This window comes from Salmo salar, chromosome ssa14, assembly GCF_905237065.1.
Source record: "Salmo salar chromosome ssa14, Ssal_v3.1, whole genome shotgun sequence".
Lineage (NCBI taxonomy): Eukaryota > Metazoa > Chordata > Actinopteri > Salmoniformes > Salmonidae > Salmo > Salmo salar.
The window spans coordinates 40272761-40290716 of NC_059455.1; the positions used below are offsets into that span (position 1 = coordinate 40272761).

The following is a 17956-nucleotide window of genomic DNA, read 5'->3' on the forward strand; positions in this document are numbered from 1 at the left end:
TATCGATACATTATATATTCTCCATTCTATGTTTCCATTCTATAAATACATGATATATATATGCGCAATTCTATGTTTCCATTCTATAAATACATTATTTATTCTCCATTCTATGTTTCCATTCTATAAATACATTATTTATTCTCCATTCTATGTTTCCATTCTATAAATACATAATATATCCCGTGTAGCTCAGTTGGGAGAGCATGGTGTTTGCAACGCCAGGGTTGTGGGTTTGATTCCCACGGGGGACCAGTACAGAAAAAGAAAATGTATGAAATGTATGCATTCACTACTGTAAGTCGCTCTGGATAAGAGCGTCTGCTAAATGACTAAAATGTAAATATATATACGCCATTCCCATTATATCAATACACTATACAGTTTCCATTCTGTCAATATATTATATATTCTCCATTCTATGTTCCCATTCTATCAATACATTATATATTCTCTATTCTATGTTTCCATTCTATCAATACATTATATAATCTCCATTCTATGTTTCAATTCTATCAAAATATCACATATACTCCATTCAATACTCCCATTCTATCAATACGTTATATATTTTCCATTCTGTTTCCATTCTATCAATATATCATATATTCTCCATTCTATGTTCCCATTCTATCAATATATTATATATACTCCATTCAATGTTTATATTCTATCAATGCATTATATATTCTCCATTCTATGTTTCCATTCTATAAATACATTATATACGCCATTCTATGTTTCCATTCTATCAATACATTATATATTCTCCATTTTATGTTCCCATTCTATCAATGCATTATATATTCTCCATTCTATGTTTCCATTCTATAAATACATTATATATACGCCATTCTATGTTTCCATTCTATCAATACATTATATATTCTCCATTCTGTTTCCATTCTATCAACACATCATATATTCTCCATTCTATCAATATATCATATATTCTCCATTCAATGTTCCATTCTATCAATACATCATATATTCTCCATTCAATCAATACATCATATATTCTCCATTCTATGTTTCCATTCTATCAATACATCATATATTCTCCATTCTATCAATATATCATATATTCTCCATTATGTCAATATATCATATATTCCCCATCCTATGTTTCCATTCTATCAATACATCACATATTCTCCCTTCTATCAATATATCATATATTCTTCCTTCTATGAATACATCATATATTCTCCATTCTATCAATACATCATATATTCTCCATTCTATCAATACATCATATATTCTCCATTCTATCAATACATCACATATTCTCCATTCTATCAATACATCATATATTCTTCCTTCTATGAATACATCATATATTCTCCATTCTATTAATATATCATATATTCTCCATTCTCTGTTTCCATTTTATCAATATATCATATATTCTCCATTCTATGTTTCCATTCTATCAATATATCATATATTCTTATTTCAATCAATACATCATACATTCACCATTCTATGTGTCCATTCTATCAACACATCATATATTCTCCATTCTATCAATATATCATATATTCTCCATTCAATGTTCCATTCCATCAATACATCATATATTCTCCATTCAATCAATACATCATATATTCACCATTCTATGTGTCCATTCTATCAATGTATCATATATTCTACATTCTATGTTTCCATTCTATCAATATATCATATATTTTCCATTCTATGTTTCCATTCTATCAATACATTATATATTCTCCATTCTATGTTCCCATTCTATCAATACATTATTATTCTCCATTCCATGTTTCCATTCTATCAATATATCATATATTTTCCATTCTATGTTTCCATTCTATCAATACATTATATATTCTCCATTCTATGTTCCCATTCTAATAATACATTATATATTCTCCATTCTATGTTTCCATTCTATCAATGCATTATATATTCTCCATTCTATGTTTCCATTCTATCAATACATTATTATTCACCATCCTGACCAGTATAAGGGTTATTTGTTATTGTAGTTTGGTCAGGACATGGCAGAGGGTATTTTGTTTATGTGGTTCGGGGTGGTGATTTATTTAGTAGGGTGTTGGTTTAGTTAGTTCCGGGTTTTTGGGGTTATGTTCTAGGTTTGTATTTCTATGTGGTCTCTAGTCTTTTGTATTTCTATGTCTAGTTTATTGGGGTTGGACTCTCAATTGGAGGCAGGTGTTTTCTTGTTGCCTCTGATTGCGAGTCCTATATATGGGTATGTGTTTGGTTAAGTGTTTGTGGGAGATTGTTTCTTGTTTTGCCTGTGTGCATGACAAGACTGTTTTGTTGTTTGTGCGGTTTTTCGTTTTGTTATTTTGGTGTTCTCTTTAGTTAAAATAAATAACAAGATGAGCATCCACATTCCTGCTGTGTTTTGGTCCTCTATTCCCGACGACAACCGTTACAGAATCTCCCACCACAAAAGGACCAAGCAGCGGAGAAGGGAGCGATGGGAATATGATATGGACTGTCGGGAAAAGGAGACATGGGCAGAGTTGAGGAGAGGCATTTCCAGGGCTGTGGAGGATTTAAGGGAGCCCGAGAGGCAGCCCCAAGATTTTTTTTTTGGGGGGGGGGGCACACGGGTAGTTTGGCTGGGCGAGGAGTGAGCCCCAGGCCAAATCCCCGTACCTTTTTTGGGCAACCAGTGACTGGACAGGTCCCGTGCTTCGGGGTAATGGGTACTATGGCGAGGCCAAGTATTTTTAGGCCGGTACGTGCAGTACCTCGCCCCGCATTTGCCAGGGGGAAGTGGGCATCCAGCCAGTAAGAGCGATGCCAGTTCTGCGCTCGAGACCGCCAGTAAGCCTCTACGGTCCAGTGCGTCAGCCCAGTCCAACTCGTCCTGTTCCCACTCCCCGCACTAGCCCTGAGGTGCGTGTTCCCAGGCTGATACCTCCAGTACCAGCACCACGCATCAGGCTTCCAGTGCGTCAACCCAGTCCGACTCGGCCTGTTCCCGCTCCCCGCACTAGCCCTGAGGTGCGTGTCCCCAGACTGGCACATTCAGTACCAGTACCACGCATCAGGCTTCCAGTGTGTCAGCCCAGCCTCGAGAGTTCGGCAACAGTGTGCAGTCCAGAGTATCCGGCAACAGTGTGCAGTCCAGAGTATCCGGCAACAGTGTGCAGTCCAGAGTATCCGGCAACAGTGTGCAGTCCAGAGTATCCGGCAACAGTGTGCAGTCCGGAACCCGGAACCGAGGGGGTCTGCCTGCAACCCGGAACCGAAGGGGTCGATCAGCAACCCGGAACTGAGTAAGTCTGTTGACAATCCGGAGCTAAAGATGATTAACTGTGTATCGAATGAGTCTGCCTACAGTGTGGAACGGAAGAGGTCTGCCTACGGACCGAAACTGAGCAAGTCTGTCTGCATTCTGGAGGACAGAGCCAGAACCACCTCCTGTATAGGTGGGTTGGGGAGGGGGGGTGTAGCACAAGTGCCGTCGGTGACGGCAGCCACCCTCCCTTCCCTCCCTTTAGTTTAGGGGGATTTTTTGTTGTTGTTTTTTTTTATGAGGTGCATCCGGGGTCTGCACCTTTAGGGGGGGGGGGGTACTGTCACGTCCTGACCAGTATAATAGTTATTTGTTATTGTAGTTTGGTCAGGACATGGCAGAGGGTATTTGGTTTGTGGTTCGGGGTGGTGATTTATTTAGTAGGGTGTTGGTTTAGTTAGTTCTGGGTTTTGGGGGTTATGTTCTAGGTTTGTATTTCTGTGGTCTCTAGTATTTTGTATTTCTATGTCTAGTTTATTGGGGTTGGACTCTCAATTGGAGGCAGGTGTTTTCTAGTTGCCTCTGATTGAGAGTCCTATATATGGGTATGTGTTTGGTTAAGTGTTTGTGGGAGATTGTTTCTTGTTTTGCCTGTGTGCCTGACAAGACTGTTTTGTTGTTTGTGCATTTATTTTTATTTTGGTGTTCTCTTTAGTTAAAATAAATAACAAGATGAGCATCCACATTCCTGCTGCGTTTTGGTCCTCTATTCCCGACGACAACCGTTACAATATCATCTATTCTCCATTCTGTTCCCATTCTATCAACACATCATATATTCTCCATTCAATCAATATATCATATATTCTCCATCCTATCAATACATCACATATTCTTCCTTCTATGAATACATCATATATTCTCCATTCTCTGTTTCCATTTTATCAATATATCATATTCTCATTTCAATCAATACATCATACATTCACCATTCTGTTTCCATTCTATCAATGTATCATATATTCTACATTCTATCAATATATCATATATTTTCCATTCTGTTCCCATTCTATCAATATATCATTTATTCTCCATTCTATGTTTTTATTCTGTTAATATATCATATCATATTTTCCATTCTATGTTTCCATTCTATCAATGTATCATATATTCTCCATTCTATCAATATGTCATATATTCTCCATTATTTCAATATATCATATATTCTCCGTTCTATGTTTCCATTCTATCAATATATAATATATTCTCCATTATATGTTTCCATTCTGTCATATCATTTATTCTCCATTCTGTTTTCATTCTGTTAATATATCATATATTCTCCATTATATGTTTCCATTCTATCAATATATCATATACTCTCCATTATATGTTTCCATTCTATCAATATATCATAAACTATCCATACTGTGTTTCCATTCTATCAATACGTAATATAATGTCCATTCTATCAATATATCATATATTCTCCAATATATCATGTATTATCAATAGCATGTTTACATTCTATCAATATATCATTTATTGCCCATTCTATCAATATATCATATATTCTCCATTCTATGTTTCCATTCTATCAATGTATCATATATTCTCTATTACATGTTTCCAATCTATCAATATATCATATATTCTCCTTTCTATGTTTCCATTCTATCACTATGTCATGTATTCTCCATTCTATTAATATATCATATGTTCTCCATTATATGTTTCCATTCTATCAATATATCATATACTATCCATACTGTGTTTCCATTCTATCAATACATAATATAATGTCCATTCTATCAATATATCATATATTCTCCATTCTATGTTCCCATTCTATCAATACATTATATATTCTCCATTCTATGTTCCCATTCTATCAATACATTATATATTCTCCATTCTATGTTCCCATTCTATCAATACATTATATATTCTCCATTCTATGTTCCCATTCTATCAATACATTATATATTCTCCATTCTGTGTTTCCATTCTATCAATATATCATATACTCTCCATTATATGTTTCCATTCTATCAATATATCATAAACTATCCATACTGTGTTTCCATTCTATCAATACGTAATATAATGTCCATTCTATCAATATATCATATATTCTCCAATATATCATGTATTATCAATAGCATGTTTACATTCTATCAATATATCATTTATTGCCCATTCTATGTTTTCATTCTGTTAATGTATCATATATTCTCTATTACATGTTTCCAATCTATCAATATATCATATATTCTCCATTCTATCAATATATCATATATTCTCCATTCTATCAATGTATCATATATTCTCTATTACATGTTTCCAATCTATCAATATATCATATATTCTCCATTCTATCAATATATCATATATTCTCCTTTCTATGTTTCCATTCTATCACTATGTCATGTATTCTCCATTCTATTAATATATCATATGTTCTCCATTATATGTTTCCATTCTATCAATATATCATATACTATCCATACTGTGTTTCCATTCTATCAATATATCATATATTCTACATTCTATGTTTCCATTCTATCAATGTATCATATATTCTACATTATATGTTTCCATTCTATCAATATATCTTCATTACCCCACCCCATTTTTCTCCACGAATTATTTATCCACTATGTGCCCCCCCCCCCTTCCTCCTCCTTCCCCCCCGCTCGTCCAATGAACACCAGACATTTCATCCCACTATAGTGTTCTAGCCAACCAGGACAGTGCTAGTGTACCATGTGACCTGAATTCCCTCCCTCTTGTCTCAACAGATGGGGTGGACTTCGATTCAGACGTGGGCAGCACAGAGAGATTCAACGCGATGGGTTGCGGTGAGAATGCCACTGTGGCAGTCTTCAAGGATTCCGTCTACAGTTGAAAAATTGATGCTCATTATCAAATAACACCGTTTTTTTATTAGGAGCTTTAATCCTGCCTCTTTGCAGGAATGGAAATGATTCGTAAGTATAGCAATAATTTATTTGGTGCCTAAATTATTCCGTTTTTGTTTATTTTCAAGGAAATGAATATGCATGTTTCGATTGAAAAGGAAAAACATATTCCAAATGATGTAGCATATTTTATATTTGTTTATAAACCCCAAAAATAATATAACCCAATGTATGCTATTGTTTACCATGGATGCTGAATAGTTTGGGTTTGCTCACCTTCTCTGAATTAGACTACAATTGTATTGAGAGAAAATTAGTATCAATACAATTAAACTATCGGTTGATATGATTTAACCGTTAACCAGTGGGGAAACTCGTTGGTTTAGCACTTCCTTTAATAAATTAATAAGTGCGCTAAACTCAAGAAGGGTGCGTATCCGCCCGCCCAGGATCGGCACGCTCGAGCTCCTATTATTGGTGGCTGTAAAGAACATCTCTAAATTACATCAGCGCACGTGAATCCTTCCAACCTGCCTAAAGAAAATGTGTTTTTCTGAGAGTATGGAGCCTATGCTACCTAGTCTAAATGTTAGAATAATTGTTCACTATCTAGCATATTGTGTAAAGATTATTTCTGGCATATCTGCGTACATCGACCAATGCAATTTTTACGGAAAGTTGAGGATCAGCCTATAGGCCTATATGTGAAAGTTTTTCTCTTTTTGTTTGGGTTGAATATAATCCAAGAAATCAATGCATTTAAACATCAACCTTTGTTTCTGTATTTTTTTCGTCTCAAAGTACGGGTTGCAATTGCAGGAGAAACCGCAGCATTTTAATCAGGGTGTGAACCCTGGAACCAGTCAGATTAAACCTGTCTGGCACAATGGGCATTGGATTTAAAGTAGCCATAACATCCATAACCTAAACTAGAGTTTATCAGGGATATAATGAAGCAAACCTAAACAGAGCCTCATGGTCTGGACAATGGGGTTTACACCATCTTTGTTTATGTCAGTACACCTCCCCCGACCAACCACAGCCCAGCCGAGTCGAGGAGAGAGACACCTGAATCCCAGACTAACGATCAACAGAGCCTTCCTCCCTCCGTGTGTCTGAAAGCAGTGTCTACCGCGTCCCCCTCCCCCCGTTACCGCACAGTCACAGCTCCGCACGCAATGTTCTCTAGCTGGCGCGTCGAGTTGTCAACGGAACAGGGCGCGGAACGATGGCGCTGCGGGCACACCTGCGCAGACTCAGTCAGGTCCTCATATAAAATCATGTGTTTAGAGTTATATCAAATCAAAGAAGAGCCTTCGGGTAGCATAAGACTGTCATGAATGATTGCAGTTGACAAATTGCTCACTCACAACGGGGAGAGCTTGTCCCCTGAAGTTTTTGAGATTGGAGGACAGATAGGACCCATGTTGCGCACTAATTGTGGGATTTTAACTGATATGCTACGGGTTATTAGGCTACCGTTCTGTTAACATCTGTCTGTAATCGCTTTAAAATGCAGATAGAAATGAATAAATTGCCTTTTATTTAAATGTTATATAAATACTTTCCAATCCATTAATGTCTCAGAAATTTGAATTTTAAGCTATAAATCTGGACTCAAATGAAGTATTTAGATGCATTTTCTATCTGAAACCCCATGGCTCCAGACTACTCCACTGCCTACCATGCTTGATGCTGAGGCTCCTCTCTCTCTTTATCTCTCACTCTCTCTCTGCCTGCATTCACAGTGCCAAGCCCCAAAGTGCCTTAAGGTTAATGAGGCAATCTTCATAAATTCTTCTGCCATCTGGAGATGCTTCGTGGTAGCAAGATCCTGTAATGTGAAGAATGTTTGCACAGAGTGCCCAAACTTTTATGAACAAATTCACGCAAGCCAATATCTTTTTTGTTGTTGTTGTAATGGCTATTCTATTGATGACAGCATACTACAAATAATGACAATTATGGAGTATTTTTAGCAGTAGGTAAGCATAGTACAGAATAGTACACAAATGCTGTCTATTACTACGTGCAGTGCTGGTGGTGGTATTATGGTCATTAGGATTTAGGCTCTCCTCACAGGGCTAAATTACACTTAATTCATTTTCGCGTCCTCTGTTGTCTGCCCAGGAACGACAGAGCAGGACATCCTAATCATTCAAGATGTAGAGGAGTGTGTGTGTGTGCGTGTGTGAGTGAGTGTCTGTGGATCTGCCAACATGAGGGGGAGGTAGCTTTGCTTTGGGAGGAAATGGTTTTAAACAGGCAGGATATTTTATATAAAAGGTTTACATTTGAAATGTGGATGAAATAACCCCACCCTGTCTTTCTCCTGAAGAGGGGGGGAGGCAGATGTGTTCTGGCTTATCTCTTCCACCTGTGGCAAACGATGGATCAACATCATTTCTTCTCACAGTATATAGGCCCAGTATGTGTGCTGGGTTGGAATGGACATTCTCTAGTCACAACAGTAGAGAACTGGAATGGGCATTCTCTAGTCACAACAGTACAGAACTGGAATGGGCCTTCTCTAGTCACAACAGTAGAGAACTGGAATGGGCATTCTCTAGTCACAACAGTACAGAACTGGAATGGGCCTTCTCTAGTCACAACAGTAGAGAACTGGAATGGGCCTTCTCTAGTCACAACAGTAGAGAACTGGAATAGGCCTTCTCTAGTCACAACAGTAGAGAACTGGAATGGGCCTTCTCTAGTCACAACAGTAGAGAACTGGAATAGGCCTTCTCTAGTCACAACAGTAGAGAACTGGAATGGGCATTCTCTAGTCACAACAGTAGAGAACTGGAATGGGCCTTCTCTAGTCACAACAGTAGAGAACTGGAATAGGCCTTCTCTAGTCACAACAGTAGAGAACTGGAATGGGCATTCTCTAGTCACAACAGTAGAGAACTGGAATGGGCATTCTCTAGTCACAACAGTAGAGAACTGGAATGGGCATTCTCTAGTCACAACAGTAGAGAACTGGAATGGGCATTCTCTAGTCACAACAGTAGAGAACTGGAATGGGCATTCTCTATTCACAACAGCAAGAGTAGAGAACTGAGGGAATTTGACAGGCTGAGACAGTCCATCAAACTGTCAATGAATATTCAGAATGAATATAAACCCTTTTATTTGTAGGAAAATTACATCCTTATCCGGATCACCGTCATGTATTTATTTTTGGATAGAATCACATCAAAACAACTGAACTACATAGATTAATTAATTATATCTTGAAAAACATATATTTTTTTTGGTCATAAATTTCATGAAGCCTTATATACTTTCAGTGCAGTTTTAATTTGCTAACGTGATCATGCTAGTCATCAATTGCTTCACCAGCACATGATCACATGATTGAAGACATCCCCCTCCTTACCCCACGTGCCGGGGCGTCTGTCCACAGGAAGAGGAAGGATATGAAACGCACACTTCCTCCTCGTTGGGCTTTCTACCCCAAACCAAATAGTTTAAACATATGATCAAATTTGTCATCCATCGTCACCTAGTCACCTGTCATCTGGATGAAATAGAAAAACAACAGGAAGCTCCATGGAGAATAATGTACTGTACTCGTCTCTACCTCCAGCATTGAAGCAGCCAGAGGCAATGAGCTGGTCTCATCCTTTATGTATTTGCACCATCCCTCTAGAGTGAAACAGGGAGAGTATATCGAGTATTAAAAAATGAGATATTTCAGTACCAGAGATGGTTGCTATAACTATTGTATAAAAGGCAACCACGGAATGAATCTATCAAATTATTATTATTATTTTATAACTTCACAACCCTCTCTATCTGAGGCCTAACATGACTAATAGTAGTTGGAATGTTTAAAGGGGGTTTAAGGGTTAAATGAATGAGGTAATGAAAGAAGCTCTGCACTGTGCCCTGGGCTTTAGCCTTCTCCTCAGTATAGATTACTGTGTCACCTCTGAACTATTACCTCTTGTTTAGCCAATGGACTGAGGTCACTTTCAGGTCTACCCCTACAGCTAGCCAGGTGTCCCTCCTGTGTCATCGCTCTGGTTCCCAGGAGCGGATTGGTTAGATTGTGGCATTTAACCTTTGACCTTTGGTACCTTTGACCCTTTGTTGTAAAGCAGTCAAGGTCAGTATGAAAATGGAATATCTCACATAACTGAAAAATGAAGTTAGTTACTCACTTTCAAACTCTGTGCGTGCCCGCGCGTGAGAGCCTCCTAAATTGATTTGACAGACGACCCGTATAACAGGTAAGACCTGGCTATCCCCCAGGGCCCGGTGACCCATCATAAGGAGGTTAAAGGTAACTCCCCCACCAAATTACCCCCCCCGCCCCCCACACACACACACTGACCCCACAGACCCTCTCACCTCACGACCCCTCACCCCTCTCACCTCTCACCTGGTGGAATTCGAGTGGCCAAGTTGTGTCTAAAAGCATCTGCTCTCTAAAAATGATGCAGTGTGTGAGAGTCACCTTTCATTCCCCTTGACACCTTATGGTGAACTCTATAACACTGAATGAACTGATGGACACGACAAGTCTGGTTAATTCATCAAAAACAGATAGCAGGAATGCAGTAGAGGCAAAATGGTGGAAAGGTAGAGAGTTATTTTCACAGCAAACTTGAGCCACCAATGTGCAGCTTGTGAAATAAAGGAACATAGAGCTGCTGATTGGTTAGGACATGGAGATTCAAGGCAGGCCTGTGTTTCTGTCTTTACCATCATCATCTCCGCAGGATACTCATTCATTTAATAATGAATGAGTATCCCCTCCTCGTGCTGTCTTTAAAGTTACCAGACAAGCATCTCTGAGGAAATGTCTGAATTAAAATGGGCCAGCTACAAACCCTGTCAGTATTGACTATTATAATGCATTATGGAATCAGAGTCTATACCATACTGTCACCATTGGGGAAAATTCCTTTTGGAAGTTTTGGAATCACTCTCATTGTTCCAAAAGAAACTGGGGGTTGCATATAGAAGCAGGAACGGCAGGAAATGACAGGCATTCTTTGTGGAAGATTCAAAAATAAACTTGGGTCCTCGCTTCCTGCTGGAGTAGAGGGGGGAACCAGAAGACAGGAGCGGTTCTGTCTGCTGTGAAATGAACTCTAGAACCTTTTAGATGGCGTTTTAGTCCTTGTTAAGTCACTTGCCCTAATTCTCCCTGTTCACTTATACGAAGTATATTAGCAGCTTAATGGATATATTGAATATCCCGTCTGGATCCGTTTGAAAGCCTCTTGTCTATCAAATCAAGTGATACTCCATATGTCTACATATTTTGACATTTTTATATTCCTAGACCTTCTATGATTCTGTTAAGCAGTAAGCTTATAGATCCTATTGGTTTCATTCCAGTAGTAGAACTATCTTGTATGCCCCCATTCACCCCCATTCGCCCCCATTCGTCCCTTTCGTCCTTATTTGTCTCATTTTCCTTACTGCATAGCTCCGTCTGTATGTTACTTTATGAGGTGTTACAGTACAGTATCGTAGCCAAGACATAGCTGTCTGTAAGTTATACACTGTAAAGCTTTACATTCAGTTGGTGGTTGAGGGAGGAGCCTCGCCCCTCCTAGTTTCACAAACCCCTCTGGTGCTGCTGAGCTGCCAGGAAAGTGAGTGTAGAAACGAAAGAAGAAAAACATTTGACTCCCTTCTTTCACTCTCAATGTCCTCAGTGACACTCATAACTAGAGAGAGAGTACGTGTGTGTGGGTGTGTCTGAGAGAAAGAGAGAAAGAGAGAGAGATATTACTTTGGTCAAGAAGGGTGCATTTCTACTGTGAAAAAAGTTACTTTTGGGCATTCATAAGCAACACAAAATGCTTTTCTTTACATTAAGAAATCCTTTAAAATACAGCTGGCCATAGTCCTGAATCTGAAGCTCCTGTAGCATTCGTTGTCACTCCATACTGACTACATGGTTTACATGGAATAAAACGTCTCTCTCTCTCTCTCTCTCTCTCTCTCTCTCTCTCACCTAACCTTTCCTCCTAACATACATTTTAGATTTAATAACAGATTTTATTTCACAAGCTCCTCCCTCTCCAGCGCTTCTTGCTTCCCACACACACACACACACACACACACACACACACACACACACACACACACACACACACACACACACACACCTTTCCCTCGTTCCTCTCCTGCTGTTATTTACGTCCATTGTGCTGGTAGGGGTAATAGTTCCTGGGTCTTTGACCAGCGTAGCGCGGCGGCCCACGGTTCCTCCATCCTCTTCCAGACAAAGGGATTGCCTTGAGGAGAAGGATAAAAGGAAACAGGGTCTTGCAGCCACTCCTTTTTACAATGGCAGCCTCCTTGTAGAGCTTGTAGAACAAATGGCCCCTTTCCCGCTTCCCCATTTAACAAGCCTTGTGTGTGTTTGTGTCCCATGTGTGTGAGTGTGTGTGTGTGTGTGTGTGCGTGTGCGTGCGTGCGTGTATGTGTGTGCATGTGTGTGCATGTGTGTGTGTGTGTGTGTGTGTGTGTGTGTGTGTGTGTGTGTGTGTGTGTGTGTGCATGCATGTGTGTGCATGTGTGTGTGTGCGTGCGTGCGTGTGTGTGCGTGTGTGTGTGCGTGTGATAGATAGAGAGTGAAATAATTGTACGTAGCATTTAGCCTTTAGAATGCTAGATGAAATTCTGCCTGGTTTTCTGTTGGGCACAAAGCAGATGTCCTTTACTGGAGATTCTCCGCAGTGAGCCCTTGCTATTGTTTTGTTGTCTTGTGGTTGTTAGTGGTGAGTTAGTGGTGAGAGAGACTGGGAAATAACACTGTGTACGTAACGGTCTGGTTACTCTATCAGCCCCATACTCCCTCAGCTAAGAGAATCATTATCAACAGCTTTGTATAGCACATCAATATCCATAATGTCGCAAAGGAGGTTTAAAGTAGAAAATCATTTAGGCCTACATCTCAATTTACATGTAGAAAAGACTAATCATCAGCTAAACAGCCAATTGAAGTGTTTGTTAGTTTCGGAGTCATATACATGATCCAGTAGAGTATCAGATGTAATACAAAATAACATGACATCTCAGTCTTAGCAGCCAGACATTACTACAGTTGTTCCAGTCTGCCTGTGTGTCTGTCTCTGTGTGTGTGTGTCTGTGTGTCTGTCTCTGTGTGTGTGTATTGTGTGTGTGTGTGTGTGTGTGTGTGTCTGTGTGTCTGTCTCTGTGTGTGTGTGTGTGTGTGTGTGTGTGTGTGTGTGTGTGTGTGTGTGTGTGTGTGTGTGTGTGTGTGTGTGTGTGTGTGTGTGTGTGTGTGTGTGTGTGTGTGTGTGTGTGTGTGTGTGTGTGTGTGTGTGTGTGTGTGTGTGTGTGTGTATTACAGTAGCCTTTGTGGAGGGTCAACCACAGAAGTCTTTTATGATCACAGACAACCTTCAGTCCTGAGACAACCTGAACCTAGAGACCTCTCTCTTCTGGCCCTCTTCTATAACATCATGAATTCCTTCATTTCCTCTGGCCAGCCTTGGGTGGATGTAAACGACATAGCTGAACAGTAGTTGTCTGTCAGGTTCTCTTTTCTGTCTGTCTCGCTGCCACCCTGGCCACATCCGGAGCCAGATGCTACAGATGTCTGAGTTTTCAGTGCTAAGATGATTCAAATCTCAAATGTCACCCTATTCCCTATATATGGCACTACTTTTAACCTGAGCCAAGAGTCTGATAGTTTGGCTATAATAAGGAAAGAGGCAGGTGTGTGGTTTGCCTATAATATGTCTATCAATCCACATCTCTGGCTTACACACAGTCAATGAAGAAGAAACATATTTAGTAACTGCTTAAGACTGAACAGGCCATGTTCTGGGAGCTGTTGATGTCTTTTGTTTGATAGAGAGTCTCATGTTGCTGAGGAGAATGAGTTGGAGAGAGGCCTCAGGTAAGAGGACATTCACATTCAGCTGGTGATCTGCGGCTTTTCATGGAGGGGCTAGGGACAAAGCAGGCATTCTAAAGGGTTAAAAAGGTCAGAGGTCACAGGGCCAATCACACGGTGGAGCGAACGCAGTGACCCTCCTCCGTTATAGTTAGTGATTATAGACGTATAACACGGACTGAGACTGTTTCCTTCGATAGATAGCTAGATAGAGAGACTAACCCTTCTGTATGATCAAAAAATGCCCTAATAGTGGAAGGAAATGTACATAGTACTAAAACAGGGCCCTGGTCTTGCATGTTGCGTGCCACAGGCAATAACATTACCACATGTTTACAAAGGCCAGACCCTCATTAGGTAGTCAACCATCACCCTGAACCATTCTCTCCACTCTCATCTGATTATGCCACTGTACTGTATCTAATGGCCGCAGTACATGTAATCACTCTGAGTAGGCCTAGTGCATAAGAAAGAAGGCAACTGTTCAGTATATAATACGTGGATATATTTAAGGAGCTGTAACAAGGTACTCCAGAACAGAAAAGCAGTTTTCAGACTCTTATGAGAATACTAAAAGGGTAGCCAATGCAGTTATTTATTTTTTAAATGTATTTTTGGAAATCTAGTTTTGGGTAATTGGGCATATTTAAGAGGCTATTACTAAAAGAAAAAGCACCACATCCAAAAAGCGGCCAATGTTTTTATATTTCCTTTCTTTAGGATGTGATGTCTGCTTGTTGTGTACTATGTCTGAGTGAGGCTCTTCCAGGCAAACTGTAGGTCCGTAAGTCTGTAAGTCATTATCAATAGATGTATACAGTGTATTGGACATACTGTCCGGACATATATTAAAGTTTCGCCCACGGCAGACCACCCTAGACAGACCAGTGGCGCTTCCTGTTGTATTTTCATTGACTGGCCTTCAGGGAAGTGTTTTTAAGACTTCCTGCTTGGATGTACCATAACATTGGTGGAGACGATGGTCATTGCTTAAATATAAAACAACTGCGTGATTTGATCCCATTTGATCAGAAATGCTCATATTATTTCACATCTTTCTGTCTCCCTTTAGGTTCCTACAAGAATCAGCCATCGGAGAATCCGCAAAGAACATTTCAAACTGAGGTAATTCTTCCCAGGACAGGTACATAGGACTGGTTTCCCGGGCACAGATTAAGCCTAGTCCTGGAATATCATTTTCAACTGAGATTCTACCATTTATCTCTGGCTTTTTTTGGTCCACGACTAGGTTTAATCTGTGTGTGAAACCGCATCTTAAAGCATAAAGGCTTGAACATGCAAATAGCCATATATTGAAATGTCTTGTTGATAAAACAAAAGGCTGTACTGTATGCATTCATTATTCAACAGCAACGAGACATACTGTAACACATTCCTTTGCTTCTTGTTTTTTTCCCTCAGTGTTTTTGTTTGCATAACACCCGCATAGATCCACTGGCTTATCCTCCTGACTATCACTATGCCTTGAGTTCATTTAGCCGTCATTTATCGTTTCCAGCGAAGAACAGTAAACATAAATACCTCCCTTCCTGCCTGAAATGTAATAAAATATAAATTTGTGGCAGCTGTGGAGTTTTTCCAAGATGGTCAACGTTACAAACAGAGGCTTTTATTTACTCAAGCAGCTGACCCCCCCCTAAAGTTCTGCTGTCTGAGAAGCAAAGTGTCCTGTATAGACTGGCAGAGATAGAGACACAATCATATTCATAAGAGAATAACCAGAAACCATGGGTTGGACTGCGATAAGCGCTTCGCAAAGGAGAGCCCTGCTGTTTGCCCTATGGTGTAATTATATAGTTATTTCAGAGGTTTATCTCTATCTTCATCAACATGGTTTTACAAGCATGTGTGTGTTTGTGTGTTCCCTCTGATCTATGTAATTGTTGTGACTCGTATGCCTGCAGCTTGTCCCCTCATTCGGGAGGGGTTAGCTATGATCACCCCCCTTGACACACACACTGACACACACACACACAATCCCCCCCGACACAATGGCAATATTCAGCTGTAGAACAGGGGTCCTCCCTCCGCCTCTGAGGGCACGACATTGAACGGGGAATTAAGAAATGCCTGGCTGACACTGAGGTTGCCATGGAGAAACCGTTTCTCTCCCCCACCCTGTGTCTGTTTCTTATTTCAGGTCTCAACGGGGGGCAACGGGGGGGTGTGTGTGTGTGTGTGTGTGTGTGTGTGTGTGTGTGTCTGTGTGTGTGTGTGTGTGATCGAGAAGGGGGTGCGCTAATATGGATTATTATGTCTAATTATAAGGCCTTGATCCTGCCCATATATATATATATATATATATATATAATAGTCAGTGAATGGGGTGTCTACAAGGAGCCTGCTCTAAAATGAAGATACTATGGGAAGAATGATCACTGTATTAGCATATTAGTCCAGAAGGCATTGTTGGAACGGTAGTGTCCTATCACGACGTATGCTCCAGGTTGTGAAGTGTGGTAACAAAACTGTAAGTCTATTAGCATACAGTCCATCAGGCTTCCATTGTGGTAAAGCTACTAGCATGTTAGCATGACGTTAGTCTGCCAGTAAATGAGTTTCCCGGAGCAGTGGGCACGCTAGGCTAGCACCCACCATGACGTCAACTCTAAGTCTATGAAAGAGATTGATGAATGAGCGCATTAGCATGTAGCATCATGACGTCAGCCTCGGTTCGTCTTGCTGGCCAGGAGGTTGGCAGGGGTCGTTTGTCCACCGAGCAATGACCTGCCAATGACAATGGGAGCGTTCAGTCGCGAAGGGAGAGGGAGACCAAACACACATACATTCTAGCTCAGTCTCACTGCAGGGACAGCACAGTGTGTGTCCGTCGTATTGTTCACCATGCAGAAAATCTATAAGCACTGTGACTGGCGGAAAAATGGTTCCAACAATATCATTCTAACTCCAGCGTTCAATTTACACAGGGTGTCCAGGGGTGCAGGCAGTAGAATAGAATAGTCCAACAATAGAATGTTATTGTCCATTGGTGGAGAAGGGGAATACATTTTGCTTCATCCCAACCCCCTGAGACAACACACACAGCAGTGTATGTCTCACACTGTCTACACACCATTAGACACCTTTACAACAGTTATCAATGCAGACGATTCAAACCCTGCCTGCATCTGTATAAATGTATATGAATGAGTGTACAGTATATACATTACATCTGCATTTGTTCATTGTGATGCAGTACTAACCCTCTGCTGCTGTATTTAAGGGGCTGTTCAACAGTCGGTGACCAGGCGCCTCGGATCCTGCCTTCTTACCCCTCAGCTTCATGTTTGGTTATAAGGTTGTGGTAGATGTGCTGTAAACATCATTGATTTGTTGCTAGCCTGTTTTGCCAACAAACAACAAGAGAAAGCATTTCATTCTCTATGTTCCTCACTCACTCTAGTGGGGATGAATGCTATTTTATATTGCAGTGTCACATAAACCAGGTAATGGGGTTTTATTGAAGTGGGCTCTTGAGGCTCTAATTGAATAGAGCCCTGCGTGTTTTTTACATTTATGTGTGTCCTGTCTCCTGCTGTTCTCTCCTGTCCCCTGCTGTCCCTTCCTGTCCTGTCTCCCGCCTGTCCTCTCCCTTGCTGTCCCTTCCTTTCCTGTCCCCTCCTGTCTCCTTCCTGTCCTGTCTCCCTCCTGTCCTGTCCCCTCCTGTCTCTCTCCTGTCCTGTCCCCTCCGGTCTCCCTCCTGTCTTGTCCCCTTATATCTCCCTCCTGTCTTGTCCTGGCCCCTGCTCTACTGTCCCCTCCTGTCCTGTCCCTCCTGTCCCGTATACATCCTGTCCTCCTCCTGTACTGTCCCTTCCTGTCTCTCTCCTGTCCTGCCCCCTCCTAGCCTGTCCCCACCTGTCCTGTCTCCTTCCTGTCTCCCTC

General features: G+C 40.7%; 1 long non-coding RNA gene across 1 annotated transcript; it reads left to right on the forward strand.

Moving 5' to 3' along the window:
• The first annotated feature begins 6069 nt into the window (after nt 1–6069).
• On the forward strand, nt 6070–15631 carry LOC106569668 (uncharacterized). Its single transcript, XR_001320534.1, has 2 exons — nt 6070–6225; nt 15123–15631. It is a non-coding gene; the product is annotated as an uncharacterized lncRNA (long non-coding RNA).
• Nucleotides 15632–17956: the final 2325 nt, after the last annotated feature.